The sequence below is a fragment of the Ursus americanus genome, chromosome 5 (assembly GCF_024610735.1).
Source record: "Ursus americanus isolate L20-20 chromosome 5, mUrsAme1.1.p, whole genome shotgun sequence".
Classification (NCBI taxonomy): domain Eukaryota; kingdom Metazoa; phylum Chordata; class Mammalia; order Carnivora; family Ursidae; genus Ursus; species Ursus americanus.
Genome location: NC_142131.1, coordinates 76,304,946 through 76,318,052, shown reverse-complemented (window position 1 = coordinate 76,318,052; position 13,107 = coordinate 76,304,946). Strand labels below are relative to the sequence as shown.

Here is a 13,107-nt window from a genome sequence, read left to right as displayed (position 1 = left end):
ATTGGTCAACAATTGTTTACAGTATTGTATTATAATCCTTATTAGTAAAATCAGTAGTAATGTCCCCATTTTTTTTTACTTTTTTCCCCCATTTTCATTTCTAATTTTAGTATTTGAGTCTTCTTTCTTTGTCAATCTAACTAAAGATTATTCAATTGTATTGCTCTTTTCAAAGAAAAAATTTTTGGCTACATTGATATTCTCTACTGTCTATTCTCTATTTTATTTATGCCCAACCTCATCTTCATTATTTCTTCTCTTTTCTTCTGCTAGCTTTGGGTGTAAATTGTTCTCCTTTCCTTAAAATATAAGGTTGTTGTTTTAAGATCTTTCTTCTTCCATGTTGTTCTTTTTTATTTTTATTTTTAAAATTTTTTAATTTTTAATATTTTTAGAGAGCGCAAGCTCGCGAGTGGAGGGCGGGGGGAGTGGGATAGAGAGAATCTTAAGCAGGCTCCATGCCCATAACAGAGCCTCATGCAGGGTTCAATCTCACAACCCTGATATCATGACCTGAGCCAAAATCGAGTCAGACACAACTGACTGAGCCACCCAGGTGCCCCCTTTTCTTCCTTTTTAATGTAAGCGTTTATAGCTATCAATTTCCCTGTTAGCACAGCTCTTCTTGTAGAGCTTTTATCTGGGAATATTTTTTTTTTTAAGATTTTATTTATTTATTTGACAGAGAGAGAGAGAGTGCACACCAGCAGGGGGAGCGGCAGGCAGAGGGAGAGGGAGGCAGAGGCAGAGGGAGAAACAGGCCTCCCACTGAGCAAGGAGCCCAATGCAGAGCTTGATCCCAGGACCCTGGGATCATCACCTGGGCTGAAGGCAGATGCTTAACTGACTGAGCCATTCAGGTGCCCCTATCTGGGAATATCTTAATTTCTCTTTCATTTTTGAAGGACTGTTTTCTGCATATGAAAATCTCAGTTGACAGGGTTTTTTTTCTTTCAGCATTTTAAATATCTTATCCTTGCCCTCTGGACTCCAAAATTTCTACTGAGAAATTAGTTGATAAACCTATCACAAATTTCTTGTATTTGATGAATCATCCCTCCTTTCTTGCTGCCTCCCCAAATTTTCTCTTTATCCTTGGCTTTCGGTAGTTTAATTATAATGTATCTCAATTCAGATCTCTGTGAGTTTGTCCTACATGGAGTTCGCAGAGTTCCATGAATTTGCAAATTCGTGTCTTTAACCAAATTTGGGAAGTTTTCAGCCATTATTTCTTCAAATAATCTGCCTCTTTCTCTCTTTTCCTTCTGAGATTCCCACAATGAATATACTGACCTACTAGCTAATAATCTCAATGCTCTATCTTCATATTTGCTAACTCTTCTGCTTGCTGAAATCTGGGGTTGAATCCCTCTACAGCAGTTTCAATTCAGTTACTTTGTTTTCAAGCTCCATAATTTGTTTGGTTCCTTTTTATAATTACTATCTTTTTTTTATTTTATCATTTTTTCCCTATATCATTTTCCTTATTTCCTTTAGTTCCTTGTCCATATTTTCCTTTAGCTCTTTGAGCATATTTAAGACAATTTTTAAAAAAGTTTTTGCCTGTCTGATGTCTGTGTTTCTCCAAGAACAGTTTCTGCAGCCTTAGTCTGGTCAGGTGGTTATAACAAAATACCACAGACTGGGTGGCTTAAACAACAAACATGTATTTCTCAAGGTTGTAGAGCCTGGGAAGTCCAAATTCAATGTTCCAGAAGATTCAATTACTGGTAAGGGCCCTCTCTGTGGCTTGCAAATATTACCTTCTTGCTGTATCCTCATATGATGGAGAGAAAGCTCTGATATCTCTTCCTCTTCTTGTAAGGATACCAGTCCCATCATGGGAGTTCCACTCTCATGGCCTCATTTAAACTTAATTATTGCCCGAAGACTGCACCTCCAACACCTTCATATTGGGGATTTGAATTCATATATGAATGGGGAAGGAGACACATTCAGTCCCATAACACTGCCGATTTATATTCTTCCTTTGAATGGGCCATATTTTCTTGTTTCTTTACGTGTTTTGTGATTTTGTTGTTGCCTTTGAAAACTGGGCACTTGAAAAAGTCACATGGACATAGTTTCTGGATCTGCATGAAAAGAGCTTGGAAGTTACCATTACATCTTAACAACAAGTACAAAGCTGAACAGACTGGAAAATCAACAATTCTTCTAGGATCTACAAGACAGGTGAGAACACAGGGCAAACCATTACCCCCAAGACTGGAGAGACCAACAGGTGATTACAGAAAATAACTTATTGGAGCAGAGATCCACCAGCAGAAACTGCTTCAGGAACAAGTTCCAGGGCAGGAAAACCCACCAATAATTGACAACTACTGCAGGTATGAACAACTCCAAGGGTTAAAAACTCCAGGGGCTCCTGGGTGGCACAGCGGTTAAGCGTCTGCCTTCAGCTCAGGGCGTGATCCCGGCGTTGTGGGATCGAGCCCCACATCAGGCTCCTCTGCTATGGGCCTGCTTCTTCCTCTCCCACTCCCCCTGCTTGTGTTCCCTCTCTCGCTGGCTGTCTCTATCTCTGTCAAATAAATAAATAAAATCTTTAAAAAAAAAAAAACAAAACCTCCAGGGGACCTCATCATAAGAGGGGTGCCAAAATTTTGTGGAGATTTATTTTCAGGAGCTCAATGAGGTATCCTCAGTAAATACTGGAGGAGACTCTCCTCATGTTTCCAGGAAGGAGAGAGGAAAAGGAACCATCTTGAAATACAAGATAGCATTCTGTTCTTAACAAGGCCTACCCTCAGAAGAAACTAGTTAACCAGAGCTTAAACTGCTGGAGTATTCTCAAAGCCTAAATGTTCTGGGGGAAGGGAAATAGTCAACTCAACTCAGTCCTACCCTTCCATGTGGGAAGAAGTACCCAACTCTGGCGCACCCTCACCACCCAACCCACTGAAGGAGTTAGGAAAAAAGACTTTAAACACTTGTAAATTTCAGTCAGGAGGCACAGGCTTAGTAAAAGATGGACACCTCATCATAGAACTATAGAAAACTTTCCTGCCACGCACACCTCACCACCACATTACTAAAGGCCCATTTACAGCAATTCCTTTTGTCCAGTTCATCTCCAGCTATCAAGAAAAAAATACGATGCATGCCAAAAGGGAGAAAACACATTTTGAAGAGAGAGAGCAAGCATCAGAAGCAGACATAGGCAGGGAAGCTGGAATTTTAAGACTGGGAATTTAAAACAACTATGATTAATATGCTAAGGGTGCTAATGGATAAAGTAGACAGCATGAAAGAACGGATGGGCAATGTAAGGCGTGAGACCAAAAGCCCAAGAAAGAACAACAACAAAATGCTAGAGATCGAAAACACTGTAACAGATATGAAGAATGTTCTTGATGGACTTACTAGGAGACTGAACATAGCTGAGAAAAGAATCTCTGAATTTGAGGATATCTCAGTAGAAACCTCCAAAATTGAAAAGAAAAAAAAAAAGACTGAAAAAACAATATCCAGGGACTGTGGGACAACTATACAAGGTGTCATATACATATAAGTAATAGGAATACCAGAAGGAGAAGAAAGGAACAGAAGATTTGAAACAATAATAACTGAGAATTTTCCCAAATTAATGTCAGACACCAAATTGCAGATCCCAGAAGTTCGGAGAGCACCAAACAGGATGAATTCTAAAAAAACCTAGTCGTATCATTTTTAAATTACAGAAAATCAAAGATAAGAAAATATTCTGAACGAAGATAGAGGGAAAGACACCTAACTATAGAGGAACAAAGATAAAAAGACTACTACTGTACCCACCATTGATGAGGCCACCGTGCATCCAACATCTCTTCAGAAACCACGTAAGCAAGAAGAGAGTGGAGTGAAATGCTAATGTATTCAGGGAAAAAACACCACTAACCTAGAATTCTATACCCTGCAAAATTATTTCTTGTTTCTTTATATGTGAAAGTGAAGGAGACATAAAGACTTTATCAGACAAAGAACAATTAAGGGAACTTGTTGCTAGTATACCTGCCTGGCAAGAAATGTTGAAAGAACTTTAGAGAGAAGGAAAATAATATAGGTCAGAAACTCAGATCTTCATAAAGAAAGGAAGAGCATCAAAGGTTTAAGCAAAGGTAAAATTAAAACTTTTATCTTTCTTATTTTTAACTGATCTAAGAGATAACAGGTTGTTCAAAATAATAGCAACAATGTCTTTGATTATATACGCTTCTGTATTTCATATACACACACACATACACACACACACACACACACACACACACATATATGCTTGTGTACAAGTGAAATGAATACAGCAATAACACATGACACAAGAAGGCAGGATTAGGATTATTTGGCTATTATAAGGGACTCACAAAACCCATGAAGTGGTATAGTGTTACTTGAAAGTAGACTTACATTAGTTATAAATGTATTGCAAACTCTAGGGCAACCACTTAAGAAAGTAATAAAAAGAAGTGTATGTGCTATGAAAGGAGAGTAAAAGGAATTATATGAAACGCTCAAACAAAACCTCAAAGGCAAAAAAGAGAATGGAAAACAAATATAGGAACAGAGAACAAACACAACAAATAGAAAACAGTAACAAACATGGTAATGTTAATTCAATATATCAATAATCACTTTGAATATCAGTGGTTTAAATGCACCAATGGAAAGACAGCTTGTCAGATGGATCAAAAAATATGATTCGGCTATAGGTTTTCTATAAGATATCCATTTTAAATATAAAGACACATACAGAATAAAAATAAACGGAGAAAATCGACTATGCTAACACTAATCAAAGAAAGTTGGGGTAACTATATTAATTTCAGAAAGAACAAGTGTTAAAGCAAGGAAAGTTATCAGGGATAAAGAAGGGAATTACATAATGATAAAGGGGTCAGTCTGCAGGAAGACGTAATAATCTTTAAGGTGTATGTGCCTAACAATGAATCATCGAATTTCATGAGGAAAAACTGACAGAACTGTAAGGAGAAATAGAAGAATCAACTATTATAACTGGAAACTTCAATACCCCTCTGTCAGGAACTGATAGATCCAACAGACAGAAAGCCAGTAAGGATGTAATTGAACTGAATAACACCATCAACCACGTAAATATGATGGACATCTATAGAATACGTCATCCAACAACAAATACACATTCTTCTCAAGGTCATATGGAATATTCCTCAAGACAGACCACATTCTGGGCCATAAAACACATCTTCACAAATTTAAAATAATAACAGTCAAACAATAGTTGCTTTTCCAAGACTCACAATGGAATTAAACTAGGACTCAATTACGGAAAGATAGCAAGAAAATCCCAAAAGTCTTGGTGATTAAACAATAAACGTCTAAATATCACATAGGTCAAAGAAATCTTAAGAGAAATTTTTATATATTTTGAACTAAATGAAGATAAATACATAACTTATCAAAATCTGTTGAGTGTAGTAAAAGCAGTGCTTAAACAGAAATTTATAGCATTGAATATATACATTAAAAAAAGAAGAAAGATCCAAATTACTAATCCAAGCTTTCACCTTAGGAAACTAGAAATAGAAGGGCAAATTAAGTTCAAAGCAAGCAGAAAAAAAGAATAAAAATTAGAATGAAGTTGAATAAAAGTTAGAATAAAACTTAGAATAAGTTGGAATAAAACTTAGAATAAAAATTAAGTCCAGGGGCCCAGGTGGCTCAGTCGGTTAAGCATCTGCCTTCAGCTCGGGTCACAATCCCAGAGTCCTGGGATCGAGTTCCACATTGGGTTCCTTGCTTGACGGGAGGCCTGCTTCTCCCTCTCCTTCTGCCTGCTGCTCCCCCTGCTTGTGCTCTCTCTCTCTCTCTGACAGATAAATAAATAAAATCTTTAAAAAAAACTTAAGTCCAAAGTAAGCAGAAGAAAAGAATAAAAATTAGAATGAAGTTGAAAACAGGAAATCAATAGCAAAAATCAACAAGACCAATACCTGTTTCTTTGAAAAGATCAACAATATCAAAAAGCCTCCAGCCAGTCTAATTAAGAAAAAAAGGATTGGACATGGATTTCTAACAGGGGATATGAAAGAAGAGACATCATTACAAAACTTTTATTTATATAATGAAAGTATAATAAAGGAAGATTATAAACAACTCTATGCAAACTAGATTGATAACCTAGATGAAATCAACCAATTCCTTGAAAGTTACAATCAACTAAAACTCATGCAAGAAGAAACAATCTGAATAGGTCCGTATGGATTAAAGACATTGATCAATAATTAAGAAGTTTCTGGAATGGAAAGCACCAGGCCCAGATGGGTTCTACCACACAGTGAAGGAGGAAATTATACCAATTCTGTACGATCTCTGTCAGAATATAGAAGCAGAGGATATACTTCCAAATTCATTCTATGAAGACACCATTACCACAATACCAAAAACCCACAAACAAAATATAAGAAAACAAACTACAGACCAATATTTCTCATGAGGGTAAATAAAAAACCTCAACAAAATGCAGCAAATCAAATCCAAAAATGTATGAAAAGAATTATATACCACAACCAAGTGGGATTCATCCCAGATATGCAAGGCTAGTTCAACATCTGAAAATCAATTAACGTAACCCATCATATCAACAGTCTAAAGTAAAATCACATGAGCGTATCAATAGATGCAGGAAATGCATCTGACAAAATCTAATACTCATTCATGATAAAAACTATCCCCAAACTAGTAAAAGGAGAAGACTTCCTCATTTTAATAAAGAGTATCTATAAATTCTTTATAATTCATTTAATGGTGAGAAACTCAAAGCTTTCCCAGGATCAAGACCAAGATGTCTCTTCTCATTGCTGCTTTTCAACATTGTATTGGAAGTGATGGTTAATACAAAAGGCAGGAAAAGGAAATAAAATAAAAACAAAAAATTAAAAGGAAATTAAAAAATTAAAATAAAAAAATAAAATATAGATTGGGAAGGAGTAAAACTGTTCACAGATGAGGGTTGATTCACAACCTCAGGAGTTCCCCAGGTGAAGTATGAAACCCCTTACATGAAGGGCAAGGAGAGACAGAAGAGAACAGACCACTCCAGATTGGTAGCTGGCAGTTTTAAGAAGCAAGGTAACTTACATACTAGGGTGTCTTGGGCAGCCATAAGACTAGCAGATCTCTGTATCCACCTGCCAGAATCTTACATATAGGCCTTAACAGGGTTCAGTCACATATCGAGTCCAGAGAGTCTCAACAACACATTACTCTCCCAAGGCTAGGTACTGAAAATGCCTGCTAGTATAGAAAGAGCAGGCAAAATGTACATTCCAAGGGCAGGGGAAGGGGTAAGGCGCCTCCTATTGCTGGGGTCCAGCTCACGAGTCAACCAGTGGCCATGTCCTCTCGATGACCTCCTCCAACAACGACATGATAATCTATATAGAAAACCCAAAAGAACTGACAAAGAAATTCCTCTATACCAGCAATCAATTTCCTCTATACCAGCAATCAACAAGTGGAATTTGAGATTAAAAACACAGTATCATGTACATTAAATACCACCAAAATGAAATATTTAGCTATGAATCTAACAAAATATGTACAAGATCTATATGAAGAAAACTCTAAAACTCTGAACAAAATGAACAAAATCAAGGGAGTATGAAATAAATGGGAAAATATTCCATGTTCGTGGGGAGGGATACTCAATATCATCAAAATGTCAGCTCTTCCCAAATTAGTCTATAGATTCAATAAAAATCCCAATCAAATTATTTTGTGGGAATTGACAAACTGATTCTAAAGTTTATATGGAGAAGTGAAAGACCCAGAAGAGCCAACAAAATAATGAAGAGGAACCAAGTTGGAGCAATGATGTTACCTAACTTCAAGACTTACTACAACGATCAAGATAATATGGTGTTGGTAAAAGAACAGACAAATAGATCAATGGAACAGAAGAGAGATTCCAGAAGCAGACCCACCCAAATACAGCCAACCGATCTTTAACATGGAGCAAGGGCAAGACAATGGAGCGATGACAGTCTCTTTAGCAAACGGTGCTACAACATTTGGGCAGCCACGTGCAAAAGGATGAATCTAGGCACAGACCTTACACCCTTCACAAGAATCAACTCAAGATGAATTTCATAGGGTTAAATGTAAAACACACAATGAGAAAACTTTTAAAAGATAACATAGGAGAAGGGCGCCTGGCTGGCTCAGTCAGTGGAGCATGTGACTTTTGATCTCAGGGTTTTGAGTTTGGGCCCCACGACAATGGGGGTAGAGATTACTAAAAAAAAATAAAATATTCTAATTAATTAATTATTTATTTTGGGGGGATAGGAAGTAGGATTTATTGGTGGGCATGAATAGGGAGGGGGCAGTGCCAAGGATGTCATGAGTGCAGACCCTTCCATTTGTCCAAGGGGTCATGATTAGGGATGTATTTGACCCCACAGCCATCTGGGATAAGCTGCTTTTCAGCCACCATGTCTTCAAATTCGTCCACATTAAACTTAGTAAAGCCCCACTTCTTGGAGACGTCGATATTCTGGTGGCCAGGGAACTTAAACTTGGCCCTGCGTGGGGCCTCAAGCACATGCTCCTTGTTCTACAGCTTGGTACGGATGGACACGATGACTTGGCCAATGTGGACCCTGGCTACTGTGCCCTGGGGCTTTCCAAAGGCACCCCAATACCTGTCTGCAGCCTAGATTGGAGATAGCATGAGGTTAGACCTCAATGTCCACTGGAAAGGGCTGTCTCCAGGGTCCCTTAGGGCAACCCATACAATCAACAGACTGCATATACTACCAAGGAGCCTACTGTTTGCAGCCATGGCACACTGGGCTCCCATGGAGAAAGAGCACAGTCGGCTTAATTGGCTGCAGATAATTAATTAATTTTTAAAAAGATAACATAGGAGAAAAGTCGATGGCCTTGAGTATGGTGATGACTTTTTATTTTTATTTATTTATTTTTCAGATTTTATTTATTTGACAGAGAGAGAGATAGCCAGAGAGAGAGGGAAGACAAGCAGAGGGAGTGGGAGAGGAAGAAGCAGGCTCCCAACAGAGCAGGGAGCCCGATGCGGGGCTTGATCCCAGGACCCTGGGATCCCGCCCTGAGCCGAAGGCCGATGCTTAACAACTGAGTCACCCAGGTGCCCCTGGTGATGACTTTTTAGATACAATATCAAAAGCATGATTGAGGAAAAAAATAATTGATAAGCTGGACTTGATTAAAACCTAAAACTTCTGGGGGCGCCTGGGTGGCACAGCGGTTAAGCGCCTGCCTTCGGCTCAGGGCGTGATCCCGGCGTTACGGGATCGAGCCCCACATCAGGCTCCTCCACTATGAGCCTGCTTCTTCCTCTCCCACTCCCCCTGCTGTGTTCCCTCTCTCGCTGGCTGTCTCTGTTAAATAAATAAATAAATAAATCTTTAAAAAAAAAAAAAAAAACTTAAAACTTCTGCTCTGTAACACACACACTGTCAAGAAAATGAGAAGACCAGCCACAGACTGGAAGAAAATATTTGCAAAAGAATATATCTGAAAATATAAAATATCCAAAATATTCGAAGAACTCTGCAAACTCAATAGTAAGAAAACAAAGAACTGGATTAAAAAAAGAGCCAAAGACCTTAATAGACACATTAAGGAAGATCTACAGATGGCAAAAAAACACATACAAAGATCCTTCACATTATATGTCCTCAAAGAAATACACAAATTGAAACAATGAGATGCCTCTGTGTGCCTAGTAGAATGTCCAAAATCCAGAAGGCCAACAGCAGCAAATGCTGGCGAGGATGTGGAGGAACGGAAACACTCATCGGTTGCTGACGGGAATGCAAAATGGTACAGCACTTTGGAAGGCAGTTTGGCAGTTTCTGACAAAAGTAAACATCCCCTTAGCATACATTCCAGCAACCATGCTCAAAAGAGTTTAAGACTTATGTCCACACAAAAACCTGCACATGGAACGTTTGTAGAAGCTTTATTCATAATTGCCAAAACTTGGAAGCCACCTAGATGTCCTTCAGGAAGTGAATGGATAAACTGTGGTCCATCCAATGAGCATTATTCAGCACTAAAAAGAAATGAGCTATCAAGGCATGAAAGGACAGGAAGGAAACTTAAATGCATATTACTAAGTGAAGGAAGTCGGTCTGAAAATCGCTATGCTGTATGATTTCAACTGCATGCCATTCTGAAAAAGGCCAAACTATGGAGGCAGTAAAGACACGTATGGTTGTCAGGGCTTAGGGGACAGGCCGAGCACGGGGGATTCTAGGGCAGTGAAACTGTCCTGTACTGGCCAACACATGTTACTCATTATATATTTGTCCAAACCTATAGAATACATAGCACCAAGAGTGATCCCTCAAGTAAACTATGGAATGTGGGTAATTGTGACGCATCAATGTAGGTTCAACCTTTGTAACAAATACACCACTGCTGATGAGTGATATTGATCACTGGGGAGGCTATGTGTGTGTTGGGGCAGCAGGTATATAGGAAATCTCAATTCTGTACTTTCTTCAATTTTGCTGTGAACCTAAAATTGCTCCAAAAACATAGTCTTTAAAAAAAAGAAAAAAGAAAAAAACTAAAACTAGTCATCTCTCCCAGCCTTTGCAGACTAGTTCTGAGCTGTAACAGTTCTTCACTAATTAGCGGGCTTGCTTTCAGCCCAGGGATCAGATAGGGGTGAAAACTTACAATCTCTTTGTTCTTTTCTGAACATGTATCTCAGTTGGGCCTCATGTTGCTTTTTCAGCTGCTTTTAAATGTCCTGATTTCTCCAAGAGTCTCACCCCAAGCCTCTCCTGGGGGCCTTAGATGATACAATTTTCATGAGCAATGCCGGCTGTTTCTCCCTACTTGAGATCTGAGTGAGGCAAGACGAAGCCCAGTACTTCTGGCAGCCCCCAAACAGGCTAAACTTTACAAATAAAGGCTGCTCTGTTCTCTTCCAGATAGAAGGAATTGGGAACTACACTGCCTCTTCTCCAGACTAGAATGTGCCCTGGGGAAAGGGAAGGGGCGAGCACAAAGTTACAAATGCCACAAAACTTTCCACAATTTCAAATGCAGTTTTTACTTTGAGTGTTTAGTTGCTGTAGATCTTTTTACTGTTTTCCAGAGCTTTTCTAAGCTTATTTTGGGTAGTTCCTAATAGGTTTTCTGGTTTTGTTTTGTTTTGTTTTCCTTTTTGTTTTGTTGATGTTTCCAAAGAGGATTGAAGGCTTGGAGTTTTTACCCTGTCATTTTGCTGACCTCCTTCCACTTTGCCTAGAAATCATAGACCACTCAATATGGTGATTATAGAAAAGAAAAAATATTTTTTAAAAGAGAAGCAAAATTGTCATTCATATATTATATATATGTATTTAAAGATTTTATTTATTTATTTGAGAGACAAAGATAGTGGCAGAGACAGCAAGAGAAGGGGGGGTTGAGGGGGGCAGAGGGAGAAGCAGACTCCCCCCCCCCCCCAGCATGACCCTGGGGCAAAGGCAGACCCTTAAGCGACTGCCACCCAGGCGCCCCTCATGTGTTATATAAAAAATCCAAAGCAACAAATTCATTATTGGAATTTGTAAGAGACTTTAGGCAGCCAGCTATATACGAAACCAATACTTTACAAATAAAAATTTTTAAAAGATACCATTTACAATAGCTTTAAAATATGAAATATCTAAAATTAAACTCAAAAATATGCAATAATGCTATGGAGAAAATATGTGAAGAGTTATTAGACCTAAATAAACAGAGATACACTTTTAGCTAGGGCACCATGGAGTTACTCAGATCAGAGGGCTGAAAGCTATCTGCAAAGGGGAAGGGGGGAAGGGACAAAAGCAGGGAAAGTATGTATCTGTTTTGCAGAACAAGCAGCTCCCACCAAGGAGACACATGGCCAACCATAGGCCATTGCATGAGCCAGTTCGGAGATGCGGACCAGTGCAGAAGCCCTGAGTTGCCCTAAAGTTACCTTTAGCTTATTATAATACTGAGATCTTCTGCGGGCAAGGCTTGGGGCCTTTTTTTTTTTTTTTTTAACATACAATGTATGCACTAGCGTGTTAACAAGCTACCGACAAGCTAGGTATTTGCAGTTGAACCAAAGTGCCTAACAAAATATGTGTAAGTTCCCAGATGTATCCAGCTCCCTGCCCCCTAGCACACTGAATAAGAGCTTCCTGCACTAACCGCATGGGAAGACAATGATTTGACAATTAACCTCCCCGTCTCCTCACTTGAAGCAAGTAATAAAAACTTTTTGCTCCAACCAAGAGACTTAGCTAATTGCCTGATGCCCCGCAAGGGGCAGACGCTTTGTGTACGGTGACAATACCGTGGTAATGGATGAGAATCAGTATGGTGAAGCTATCAACTTTCCCAATTTGCAGATTCAATGAAACCAATAAAAATCTCAGCATTTGTATTTACAAGTTGGCATGATGATGATTATTCATGTGAGCTCATTATAGCCAAAATACTTGAACAAAAATTCGTGGAAGGATACTTACTCTATCTTAGCAAGAGTTCGTTTCCTGCTATATTAACACGAGGGTGGGGTATCCGTGTTAGTGGGGACCCCATTCCTTGCTACAAACTGCCTCCATATCTACCCTAAATACTTCCGAAACTGCTCGTTCACTTTTTCCCATAACTTACCTTCTAAATTCTGTATGATTATATTCATGGCTTATTGTCTGCTCTCTACCGCCCCATGACCGAAAAAAAAAAAGTTACCGAAAGTAATTAACTTTGTTTTGTTGACTGACATACTTCCAACCACTTACAATGGCGTTTGGAACACAGCAGGTGCTCGGTACACTTTGAATCACTGAAAGGGAAATAGGTTTGTTCTCGACGGTTGTCTACTTGCCTTCGTATTATTTATGCAGATGCACAGCTACAAGACACACGGCCCTCAGCAAACCTCCATTTCCTTCCTGAGGAACCTGGAGCCACGCGCCTAGTAGCCCAAGGGGTGCGACCGCGAGCCCGGAAGTGGGAGCCGGGCGCTTGACAGGCGAGCCCGGGACCCGCCTCGTAGGCTGGCGCGGGGAACTACAGTTCCCAGAATGCTTGGTTCTCTCGTGGACTACAATC

General features: G+C 39.2%; 1 long non-coding RNA gene, 1 other non-coding gene and 1 pseudogene across 5 annotated transcripts in view; all 3 read right to left on the bottom strand.

Moving 5' to 3' along the window:
* LOC148110152 (uncharacterized) overlaps positions 1-13,040 on the bottom strand; it is a 124,755-nt gene extending 111,715 nt beyond the window's left edge. For all 4 annotated transcript variants that reach the window (XR_015724622.1, XR_015724619.1, XR_015724620.1 and 1 more), the window contains exon 1: positions 12,881-13,040. This is a non-coding gene — a long non-coding RNA (uncharacterized LOC148110152). The remainder of the gene's footprint in view (positions 1-12,880) is intronic.
* On the bottom strand, positions 8,238-8,966 carry LOC148110153 (large ribosomal subunit protein uL16-like; annotated as a pseudogene).
* Positions 8,737-8,870, bottom strand: LOC123790631 (small nucleolar RNA SNORA70). Its single transcript, XR_006779156.1, has one exon. It is a non-coding gene; the product is annotated as a small nucleolar RNA SNORA70 (small nucleolar RNA).
* Positions 13,041-13,107: the final 67 nt, after the last annotated feature.